Source organism: Grampus griseus (genome assembly GCF_964374135.1).
Source record: "Grampus griseus genome assembly, chromosome: X".
NCBI lineage: Eukaryota > Metazoa > Chordata > Mammalia > Artiodactyla > Delphinidae > Grampus > Grampus griseus.
Genome location: NC_138999.1, coordinates 10,604,921 through 10,617,982, shown reverse-complemented (window position 1 = coordinate 10,617,982; position 13,062 = coordinate 10,604,921).

Genomic DNA, 13,062 nt, shown 5'->3' with positions numbered 1-13,062 from the left:
GCAGGTGTCATTTACTGGCCTGCAATTATTTTGAATATTAAGTGACCATTAGCGCTGTTGTGGGAAACGGCCAGAAGGCGGCAGCACTTCTCCTTACCAAATCTGGTTACTAGGGCAACAGAGCCATAATGGAAGTGGCCTTGTAAATTGTAAATTAGAATGGAGTGCGCCAGGAAAAAGCCCCTTACGTTTATGTCTCATTACTTGCTGTTCGTTTTTTAAATTTAATTTTTATTTTGTATCAGAGCAGATTTGATTACAATGTTTTGCTTGTTCTAGGTGTGCAAGATGTGGTTGTTTCACACGTATACATATATCTATTCTTCTTCGGGTCCTTCTCCCATGTAGCTTATGACACAATGTTGAGTAGTCTCCTCTTGGTATGCCGTAGGTCTGTGGCGACTTTGTATTTCACGTGTGTTTGTGTATCTCTGTTAACCCCAATGTCCTAATGTATCCAATCCTCACACCTTTCCATCTGGTGAACCATAAGTTTGCTTAATGAATCTGTGATTGGATGTCTCTGTGGAAATATCTTCACTGGTATCGAGTTTTAGGTAACCCCTATAAGTGGGATCATACGTTAGGTGTCTTTCGCTTTCTCGCTTACTGCAAGCTGCGTGATCACCTCTAGACTCATCTGTGGTGCTACGAGTGGCATTGATTCATTTTCTTCCCCAAGCTAATATTCCATCTCTACACGTAGCAGTTCTTCTCTGTCCACTCATCTGTTGATGGACTTTCGGTTGCTTCCATGTCTTGGCTATGGTAATACTGCTGCAGTGCAGATTTCCTGCCTGTGTCTTTCCAATTCTGTCTCCTTAGGCTGTAGGCCGTGGAGTGGGCCTGCTGGATCGTAGAGTAGCTGAATGTGTACCTTTTAAAGGCACCTCCATTCTGTTCCCAGGAGTGGCTCTTACCAGGTTACGTCCCACTTGAGACTGAGGGTCTGCATGTCTCCACAACCTCTTCAGCATTGATCGTTTGTAGTTTCTTTGCTGATGGTTATTCTGACTGGTGTGAGTTGATAGCTCTTTGTGGTTGGATTTGCATGTGTCTCATAATCCCTTGAAATTGAGCTTTGAGGCATGTCCTTTTATTTTTCAAACTGTCATGACAGCTTACGTCTTCAAATTGTTTTCTTGAAATATGTGCCACATTTTGAAATATTTTGGCCTTTACCTGCGTCAGGACATTTTGAGGGCAGGTTTCCTTTGCAGCCCTGCAGTACTTGTGCATATGAAGTGACCATTCGCACAGATTTCCGAGCTGCTGTTGCAGGTATCGGCCAGAGGCCGGCAGCATTTCTACGATGCCCACTCTGGTACCTAGGGAGACAGACCTTCCTGCCAGTGGTGTTCCTCAGATATCAATTAGACTGCCATGTGCCCTGGTAAACCCCCCAAAGCTTATGTCTCCTTACTCATGTTTGTTTTTTGAATTCATATTTTCTAGTGGAGTAATATTCCATCGTGTGCATGGACCACTTCTTCTTGGTGCACTCCTCTGTTGATGGACATTTTCGTTGCTTCCAAGTGTCGGCTATGGTAAGTATTGCCGGGGTGCAGGATTGCCAGCCTGTGCCTTTTGATTCTCATTTTCTCAGGTGATAGGCCCAGCAGCGGGTGTGACTGATTGACTAGTAGCTCAATGTTTCCCTTTTCAGAGCACCTCCACTGTGTCTTCATTAGTGGCTCTTACCACGTCCCCCTTAGAACCGAGGGTACGCAGTTCTCCACAATCCCTTCAGCATTTATTGTTTGCAGCATTTTTGCTAATGGCCATTCCGAGTGCTGTGAGCGGATAGGTGTTTGTAATTTGGGTTTGCATGTCTTTAAAAATTCCTAAAATTCATCATTTTTCCACGCCTGTTTTCTTTTCCTTAAAAAGAAAAGAAAAGAAAAGAAAAGAAAAACGTGGGGGTACAGTATACCTCTTGAAATCGTTTTCTTGGAATGTTGCCCTCTTTTGAATTTTTGGTCGATGTTTGACCCCAGGATTGTTTTGGAGGGCAGGTGTTATTTACAGGCCTGCACGTTTGGTGACTATTTAATGACCATTAGCACTGGGTTTAAAGCTGCTGTTTTGGGAAACGGCCACAAGGCGGCAGCATTTCTCCGTTCCCAAATCTGGGTACTAGGGCAGCAGAGCCTTTCTGGAAGTCGTGTTCCTAGGTTGCGAATTAGAATGGCATGTGCCAGGAGAAACGCCCATAAGTTTATGTGGCATTACTGCTGGTTGGTTTTTGAAACCATTTGAATCGGGGTAATGATTAGAATATTGTTTGTCCTAGGTGTACACAATCTGGTTCATTTGTACATTGTATACGTCTATTCATGTACAGATCCTCTTCCCATGTGAAATATTACAGAGTGTTCCGTACACCTCCCTTGCTACGTGGTCGGTCTTTTTGGTATACGTATACAATATGTATTTGTATACGTATGGTAACGCTAATCTTAATTTATCCATTCCGCCCACCTTTCCTTTTAGATACGCATAGTTGTTTTGTAAGCCTGTGAGTGTCTTTCTCTGTGCAAGTATGTTCATTTGTGTCAGTTATTACATAACGCCTGTAAGTGATATCATAGGATGTAGGTCTTTGGCTTTCCGACTTGCCGCACGTTCTGCGATTATCTCCAAGCTCATCTGTGGTGCCTCAAAGAGCAGTGTTTCATTGTTTTCCGTGGTTAATATTCCATTGTGTACACGGACCATTTCTTCTTCATCCATTCGTCTGTTGATGGACATTTTGGTAGCTTCACCGTCTTGGCTATTGTGAATAAGGCCTCAGTGCAGCTGTTGCAGCCCGGGTCTTCTCGCTTCTGGTCTTCTCAGGTGAGAGGCCCAGTGGTGTGACTGCTGGATTGAATGGTACCTCAAGTTTTACTTCTAAAGGCAGCTCCTGTCTGTTCTTATTGGCTGTTACCACTTTACATCTCGCCAGCAGCTAGAGGGTACACAGTTCTCTAAAACCCCTTCAGTATTGACTGTGTGTAGAATTTTTGCTGATCGTCGGTCGACAGGTGTGTGTTGCAAACTTTTTGTAGATTAGATCTGCGTGAGTCTAATAATTCCTGAGGTTGAGCTTTTATCCATTTCCCTTTCTATGTATGTATGTATGTATGTATGTATGTATGTATGTATGTATTTAGTTATCTATCTATCTATTTAGTTTTGCGGTACGCGGGCCTCTCACTGTTGTGGCCTCTCCCGTTGCGGAGCACAGGCTCTGGGCGCGCAGGCTCAGCGGCCATGGCTCACGGGCCCAGCCACTCCGCGGCATGTGGGATCTTCCCGGACCGGGGCACGAACCCGTGTCCCCTGCGTCGGCAGGCGGACTCTCAACCACTGCGCCACCAGGGAAGCCCCTGTTTTGAATTTTTTTGTCCGTTCCCTACCTCAGCACAATATTTTAGGGCAGGTGTCCTTTACGGCCCTGAGTCCTTGTGACTATTAAGTGACCATTAGCTGCGGGCTTAAAGCCGCTCTTGCGGGAAAGGGCCACAAGGCGGCAGCATTTCTACCTTTGCAGCTCTGGGTTCCTGGGCGACAGCGCTTTCCGGGAAATCGTGTTAGTAGCCTGCAGATTAGAGGGGAATGTGCCAGGGCAAACCCCCAAGAGCTTATACCTCCTACTTCTTGTTTTTTAAATTAAATTTGTTTTAGGTATCAGAGCAAATTTGATAAAAAAAAAAATGCACTTTCTCCTAAGCGTACAGAATCTGGTTCATCATATCAACGTATCCGTCTATTCCTCTTTGGATCCTTTCCCGTGTAGGTTATTATAGAGTGTTGAGTAGACCTCTTGGCGTTCCATAGGTATTTTGTGGTTATATATTTCATCTGTATTAGTACATGTCTGTTAACCCCCATATCATAATTCATACATTCCTTTCACCTTTCCATTCGGCTAAACGTAATTTTGTTTTCTTAATCCATGCTCTTCCTTCTCTTGGAAATAAGTTCATGAGTATCAATTTTGAGGTAACACCTATAAGTGATGTCATAGGATATCTGTCTTTCAGTTTCTTTCTTACTTCAAGTGGGGTGGTTATCTCTAGGTCCTTCTATGGTGGTGCAAACGGCACTGTTTCATTGTTTTCCGTGGCTAATATTCCACTGTTGACATGGACCACTTCCTCTTTGTGCATTTTTCTGTTGCTGGACATTTTGGTTTCTTCCAAGTCTTGGCTATATTAAATGTTTCTGCCGTGCAGGATTGCCAGCCTGTGTCTCTTCCATTCTGCTCTGCTCAGGTGATAGGCGCGTCAGAGGACCTACCAGATCACGTGGTAGCTCAGTTTTTACCCTTAAACGCACCTCCATTATGTTCTCCCTGCCGGCTGTTACCAGTTTACATCCCCCCAGCAGCTAGTGGGTACACGGTTTCCTGAAACCCCTTCAGCATTTATTCCTTGTAGACGTTTTGCTGAAGAGCATTCTGACGGCTGTGAGGTGAGCATTTCTGTAGATTGGATTTGCATGGCTTTATTAATTGCTGATGTTGAGCATTTTTAAATCCCCTTTTATTTTAAAGGAACAAAGAAGACAGAATGGGCGTAAAACATGCCTCTTGAAATTGTCTTCTTGAAATGTTGACGTCTTTTGAATTTTCTGGTCGATTTACGACCCCAGGATTTTTTTTTTTTTTTTTTGATGGCAGGTGTCATTTACTGGCCTGCAATTATTTTGAATATTAAGTGACCATTAGCGCTGTTGTGGGAAACGGCCAGAAGGCGGCAGCACTTCTCCTTACCAAATCTGGTTACTAGGGCAACAGAGCCATAATGGAAGTGGCCTTGTAAATTGTAAATTAGAATGGAGTGCGCCAGGAAAAAGCCCCTTACGTTTATGTCTCATTACTTGCTGTTCGTTTTTTAAATTTAATTTTTATTTTGTATCAGAGCAGATTTGATTACAATGTTTTGCTTGTTCTAGGTGTGCAAGATGTGGTTGTTTCACACGTATACATATATCTATTCTTCTTCGGGTCCTTCTCCCATGTAGCTTATGACACAATGTTGAGTAGTCTCCTCTTGGTATGCCGTAGGTCTGTGGCGACTTTGTATTTCACGTGTGTTTGTGTATCTCTGTTAACCCCAATGTCCTAATGTATCCAATCCTCACACCTTTCCATCTGGTGAACCATAAGTTTGCTTAATGAATCTGTGATTGGATGTCTCTGTGGAAATATCTTCACTGGTATCGAGTTTTAGGTAACCCCTATAAGTGGGATCATACGTTAGGTGTCTTTCGCTTTCTCGCTTACTGCAAGCTGCGTGATCACCTCTAGACTCATCTGTGGTGCTACGAGTGGCATTGATTCATTTTCTTCCCCAAGCTAATATTCCATCTCTACACGTAGCAGTTCTTCTCTGTCCACTCATCTGTTGATGGACTTTCGGTTGCTTCCATGTCTTGGCTATGGTAATACTGCTGCAGTGCAGATTTCCTGCCTGTGTCTTTCCAATTCTGTCTCCTTAGGCTGTAGGCCGTGGAGTGGGCCTGCTGGATCGTAGAGTAGCTGAATGTGTACCTTTTAAAGGCACCTCCATTCTGTTCCCAGGAGTGGCTCTTACCAGGTTACGTCCCACTTGAGACTGAGGGTCTGCATGTCTCCACAACCTCTTCAGCATTGATCGTTTGTAGTTTCTTTGCTGATGGTTATTCTGACTGGTGTGAGTTGATAGCTCTTTGTGGTTGGATTTGCATGTGTCTCATAATCCCTTGAAATTGAGCTTTGAGGCATGTCCTTTTATTTTTCAAACTGTCATGACAGCTTACGTCTTCAAATTGTTTTCTTGAAATATGTGCCACATTTTGAAATATTTTGGCCTTTACCTGCGTCAGGACATTTTGAGGGCAGGTTTCCTTTGCAGCCCTGCAGTACTTGTGCATATGAAGTGACCATTCGCACAGATTTCCGAGCTGCTGTTGCAGGTATCGGCCAGAGGCCGGCAGCATTTCTACGATGCCCACTCTGGTACCTAGGGAGACAGACCTTCCTGCCAGTGGTGTTCCTCAGATATCAATTAGACTGCCATGTGCCCTGGTAAACCCCCCAAAGCTTATGTCTCCTTACTCATGTTTGTTTTTTGAATTCATATTTTCTAGTGGAGTAATATTCCATCGTGTGCATGGACCACTTCTTCTTGGTGCACTCCTCTGTTGATGGACATTTTCGTTGCTTCCAAGTGTCGGCTATGGTAAGTATTGCCGGGGTGCAGGATTGCCAGCCTGTGCCTTTTGATTCTCATTTTCTCAGGTGATAGGCCCAGCAGCGGGTGTGACTGATTGACTAGTAGCTCAATGTTTCCCTTTTCAGAGCACCTCCACTGTGTCTTCATTAGTGGCTCTTACCACGTCCCCCTTAGAACCGAGGGTACGCAGTTCTCCACAATCCCTTCAGCATTTATTGTTTGCAGCATTTTTGCTAATGGCCATTCCGAGTGCTGTGAGCGGATAGGTGTTTGTAATTTGGGTTTGCATGTCTTTAAAAATTCCTAAAATTCATCATTTTTCCACGCCTGTTTTCTTTTCCTTAAAAAGAAAAGAAAAGAAAAGAAAAGAAAAACGTGGGGGTACAGTATACCTCTTGAAATCGTTTTCTTGGAATGTTGCCCTCTTTTGAATTTTTGGTCGATGTTTGACCCCAGGATTGTTTTGGAGGGCAGGTGTTATTTACAGGCCTGCACGTTTGGTGACTATTTAATGACCATTAGCACTGGGTTTAAAGCTGCTGTTTTGGGAAACGGCCACAAGGCGGCAGCATTTCTCCGTTCCCAAATCTGGGTACTAGGGCAGCAGAGCCTTTCTGGAAGTCGTGTTCCTAGGTTGCGAATTAGAATGGCATGTGCCAGGAGAAACGCCCATAAGTTTATGTGGCATTACTGCTGGTTGGTTTTTGAAACCATTTGAATCGGGGTAATGATTAGAATATTGTTTGTCCTAGGTGTACACAATCTGGTTCATTTGTACATTGTATACGTCTATTCATGTACAGATCCTCTTCCCATGTGAAATATTACAGAGTGTTCCGTACACCTCCCTTGCTACGTGGTCGGTCTTTTTGGTATACGTATACAATATGTATTTGTATACGTATGGTAACGCTAATCTTAATTTATCCATTCCGCCCACCTTTCCTTTTAGATACGCATAGTTGTTTTGTAAGCCTGTGAGTGTCTTTCTCTGTGCAAGTATGTTCATTTGTGTCAGTTATTACATAACGCCTGTAAGTGATATCATAGGATGTAGGTCTTTGGCTTTCCGACTTGCCGCACGTTCTGCGATTATCTCCAAGCTCATCTGTGGTGCCTCAAAGAGCAGTGTTTCATTGTTTTCCGTGGTTAATATTCCATTGTGTACACGGACCATTTCTTCTTCATCCATTCGTCTGTTGATGGACATTTTGGTAGCTTCACCGTCTTGGCTATTGTGAATAAGGCCTCAGTGCAGCTGTTGCAGCCCGGGTCTTCTCGCTTCTGGTCTTCTCAGGTGAGAGGCCCAGTGGTGTGACTGCTGGATTGAATGGTACCTCAAGTTTTACTTCTAAAGGCAGCTCCTGTCTGTTCTTATTGGCTGTTACCACTTTACATCTCGCCAGCAGCTAGAGGGTACACAGTTCTCTAAAACCCCTTCAGTATTGACTGTGTGTAGAATTTTTGCTGATCGTCGGTCGACAGGTGTGTGTTGCAAACTTTTTGTAGATTAGATCTGCGTGAGTCTAATAATTCCTGAGGTTGAGCTTTTATCCATTTCCCTTTCTATGTATGTATGTATGTATGTATGTATGTATGTATGTATTTAGTTATCTATCTATCTATTTAGTTTTGCGGTACGCGGGCCTCTCACTGTTGTGGCCTCTCCCGTTGCGGAGCACAGGCTCTGGGCGCGCAGGCTCAGCGGCCATGGCTCACGGGCCCAGCCACTCCGCGGCATGTGGGATCTTCCCGGACCGGGGCACGAACCCGTGTCCCCTGCGTCGGCAGGCGGACTCTCAACCACTGCGCCACCAGGGAAGCCCCTGTTTTGAATTTTTTTGTCCGTTCCCTACCTCAGCACAATATTTTAGGGCAGGTGTCCTTTACGGCCCTGAGTCCTTGTGACTATTAAGTGACCATTAGCTGCGGGCTTAAAGCCGCTCTTGCGGGAAAGGGCCACAAGGCGGCAGCATTTCTACCTTTGCAGCTCTGGGTTCCTGGGCGACAGCGCTTTCCGGGAAATCGTGTTAGTAGCCTGCAGATTAGAGGGGAATGTGCCAGGGCAAACCCCCAAGAGCTTATACCTCCTACTTCTTGTTTTTTAAATTAAATTTGTTTTAGGTATCAGAGCAAATTTGATAAAAAAAAAAATGCACTTTCTCCTAAGCGTACAGAATCTGGTTCATCATATCAACGTATCCGTCTATTCCTCTTTGGATCCTTTCCCGTGTAGGTTATTATAGAGTGTTGAGTAGACCTCTTGGCGTTCCATAGGTATTTTGTGGTTATATATTTCATCTGTATTAGTACATGTCTGTTAACCCCCATATCATAATTCATACATTCCTTTCACCTTTCCATTCGGCTAAACGTAATTTTGTTTTCTTAATCCATGCTCTTCCTTCTCTTGGAAATAAGTTCATGAGTATCAATTTTGAGGTAACACCTATAAGTGATGTCATAGGATATCTGTCTTTCAGTTTCTTTCTTACTTCAAGTGGGGTGGTTATCTCTAGGTCCTTCTATGGTGGTGCAAACGGCACTGTTTCATTGTTTTCCGTGGCTAATATTCCACTGTTGACATGGACCACTTCCTCTTTGTGCATTTTTCTGTTGCTGGACATTTTGGTTTCTTCCAAGTCTTGGCTATATTAAATGTTTCTGCCGTGCAGGATTGCCAGCCTGTGTCTCTTCCATTCTGCTCTGCTCAGGTGATAGGCGCGTCAGAGGACCTACCAGATCACGTGGTAGCTCAGTTTTTACCCTTAAACGCACCTCCATTATGTTCTCCCTGCCGGCTGTTACCAGTTTACATCCCCCCAGCAGCTAGTGGGTACACGGTTTCCTGAAACCCCTTCAGCATTTATTCTTTGTAGACGTTTTGCTGAAGAGCATTCTGACGGCTGTGAGGTGAGCATTTCTGTAGATTGGATTTGCATGGCTTTATTAATTGCTGATGTTGAGCATTTTTAAATCCCCTTTTATTTTAAAGGAACAAAGAAGACAGAATGGGCGTAAAACATGCCTCTTGAAATTGTCTTCTTGAAATGTTGACGTCTTTTGAATTTTCTGGTCGATTTACGACCCCAGGATTTTTTTTTTTTTTTTTGATGGCAGGTGTCATTTACTGGCCTGCAATTATTTTGAATATTAAGTGACCATTAGCGCTGTTGTGGGAAACGGCCAGAAGGCGGCAGCACTTCTCCTTACCAAATCTGGTTACTAGGGCAACAGAGCCATAATGGAAGTGGCCTTGTAAATTGTAAATTAGAATGGAGTGCGCCAGGAAAAAGCCCCTTACGTTTATGTCTCATTACTTGCTGTTCGTTTTTTAAATTTAATTTTTATTTTGTATCAGAGCAGATTTGATTACAATGTTTTGCTTGTTCTAGGTGTGCAAGATGTGGTTGTTTCACACGTATACATATATCTATTCTTCTTCGGGTCCTTCTCCCATGTAGCTTATGACACAATGTTGAGTAGTCTCCTCTTGGTATGCCGTAGGTCTGTGGCGACTTTGTATTTCACGTGTGTTTGTGTATCTCTGTTAACCCCAATGTCCTAATGTATCCAATCCTCACACCTTTCCATCTGGTGAACCATAAGTTTGCTTAATGAATCTGTGATTGGATGTCTCTGTGGAAATATCTTCACTGGTATCGAGTTTTAGGTAACCCCTATAAGTGGGATCATACGTTAGGTGTCTTTCGCTTTCTCGCTTACTGCAAGCTGCGTGATCACCTCTAGACTCATCTGTGGTGCTACGAGTGGCATTGATTCATTTTCTTCCCCAAGCTAATATTCCATCTCTACACGTAGCAGTTCTTCTCTGTCCACTCATCTGTTGATGGACTTTCGGTTGCTTCCATGTCTTGGCTATGGTAATACTGCTGCAGTGCAGATTTCCTGCCTGTGTCTTTCCAATTCTGTCTCCTTAGGCTGTAGGCCGTGGAGTGGGCCTGCTGGATCGTAGAGTAGCTGAATGTGTACCTTTTAAAGGCACCTCCATTCTGTTCCCAGGAGTGGCTCTTACCAGGTTACGGCCCACTTGAGACTGAGGGTATGCATGTCTCCACAACCTCTTCAGCATTGATCGTTTGTAGTTTCTTTGCTGATGGTTATTCTGACTGGTGTGAGTCGATAGCTCTTTGTGGTTGGATTTGCATGTGTCTCATAATCCCTTGAAATTGAGCTTTGAGGCATGTCCTTTTATTTTTCAAACTGTCATGACAGCTTACGTCTTCAAATTGTTTTCTTGAAATATGTGCCACGTTTTGAAATGTTTTGGCCTTTACCTGCATCAGGACATTTTGAGGGCAGGTTTCCTTTGCAGCCCTGCAGTACTTGTGCATATGAAGTGACCATTCGCACAGATTTCCGAGCTGCTGTTGCAGGTATCGGCCAGAGGCCGGCAGCATTTCTACGATGCCCACTCTGGTACCTAGGGAGACAGACCTTCCTGCCAGTGGTGTTCCTCAGATATCAATTAGACTGCCATGTGCCCTGATAAACCCCCCAAAGCTTATGTCTCCTTACTCATGTTTGTTTTTTGAATTCATATTTTCTAGTGGAGTAATATTCCATCGTGTGCATGGACCACTTCTTCTTGGTGCACTCCTCTGTTGATGGACATTTTCGTTGCTTCCAAGTGTCGGCTGTGGTAAGTATTGCCGGGGTGCAGGATTGCCAGCCTGTGCCTTTTGATTCTCATTTTCTCAGGTGATAGGCCCAGCAGTGGGTGTGACTGATTGACTAGTAGCTCAATGTTTCCCTTTTCAGAGCACCTCCACTGTGTCTTCATTAGTGGCTCTTACCACGTCCCCCTTAGAACCGAGGGTACGCAGTTCTCCACAATCCCTTCAGCATTTATTGTTTGCAGCATTTTTGCTAATGGCCATTCCGAGTGCTGTGAGCGGATAGGTGTTTGTAATTTGGGTTTGCATGTCTTTAAAAATTCCTAAAATTCATCATTTTTCCACGCCTGTTTTCTTTTCCTTAAAAAGAAAAGAAAAGAAAAGAAAAACGTGGGGGTACAGTATACCTCTTGAAATCGTTTTCTTGGAATGTTGCCCTCTTTTGAATTTTTGGTCGATGTTTGACCCCAGGATTGTTTTGGAGGGCAGGTGTTATTTACAGGCCTGCACGTTTGGTGACTATTTAATGACCATTAGCACTGGGTTTAAAGCTGCTGTTTTGGGAAACGGCCACAAGGCGGCAGCATTTCTCCGTTCCCAAATCTGGGTACTAGGGCAGCAGAGCCTTTCTGGAAGTCGTGTTCCTAGGTTGCGAATTAGAATGGCATGTGCCAGGAGAAACGCCCATAAGTTTATGTGGCATTACTGCTGGTTGGTTTTTGAAACCATTTGAATCGGGGTAATGATTAGAATATTGTTTGTCCTAGGTGTACACAATCTGGTTCATTTGTACATTGTATACGTCTATTCATGTACAGATCCTCTTCCCATGTGAAATATTACAGAGTGTTCCGTACACCTCCCTTGCTACGTGGTCGGTCTTTTTGGTATACGTATACAATATGTATTTGTATACGTATGGTAACGCTAATCTTAATTTATCCATTCCGCCCACCTTTCCTTTTAGATACGCATAGTTGTTTTGTAAGCCTGTGAGTGTCTTTCTCTGTGCAAGTATGTTCATTTGTGTCAGTTATTACATAACGCCTGTAAGTGATATCATAGGATGTAGGTCTTTGGCTTTCCGACTTGCCGCACGTTCTGCGATTATCTCCAAGCTCATCTGTGGTGCCTCAAAGAGCAGTGTTTCATTGTTTTCCGTGGTTAATATTCCATTGTGTACACGGACCATTTCTTCTTCATCCATTCGTCTGTTGATGGACATTTTGGTAGCTTCACCGTCTTGGCTATTGTGAATAAGGCCTCAGTGCAGCTGTTGCAGCCCGGGTCTTCTCGCTTCTGGTCTTCTCAGGTGAGAGGCCCAGTGGTGTGACTGCTGGATTGAATGGTACCTCAAGTTTTACTTCTAAAGGCAGCTCCTGTCTGTTCTTATTGGCTGTTACCACTTTACATCTCGCCAGCAGCTAGAGGGTACACAGTTCTCTAAAACCCCTTCAGTATTGACTGTGTGTAGAATTTTTGCTGATCGTCGGTCGACAGGTGTGTGTTGCAAACTTTTTGTAGATTAGATCTGCGTGAGTCTAATAATTCCTGAGGTTGAGCTTTTATCCATTTCCCTTTCTATGTATGTATGTATGTATGTATGTATGTATTTAGTTATCTATCTATCTATTTAGTTTTGCGGTACGCGGGCCTCTCACTGTTGTGGCCTCTCCCGTTGCGGAGCACAGGCTCTGGGCGCGCAGGCTCAGCGGCCATGGCTCACGGGCCCAGCCACTCCGTGGCATGTGGGATCTTCCCGGACCGGGGCACGAACCCGTGTCCCCTGCGTCGGCAGGCGGACTCTCAACCACTGCGCCACCAGGGAAGCCCCTGTTTTGAATTTTTTTGTCCGTTCCCTACCTCAGCACAATATTTTAGGGCAGGTGTCCTTTACGGCCCTGAGTCCTTGTGACTATTAAGTGACCATTAGCTGCGGGCTTAAAGCCGCTCTTGCGGGAAAGGGCCACAAGGCGGCAGCATTTCTACCTTTGCAGCTCTGGGTTCCTGGGCGACAGCGCTTTCCGGGAAATCGTGTTAGTAGCCTGCAGATTAGAGGGGAATGTGCCAGGGCAAACCCCCAAGAGCTTATACCTCCTACTTCTTGTTTTTTAAATTAAATTTGTTTTAGGTATCAGAGCAAATTTGATAAAAAAAAAAATGCACTTTCTCCTAAGCGTACAGAATCTGGTTCATCATATCAACGTATCCGTCTATTCCTC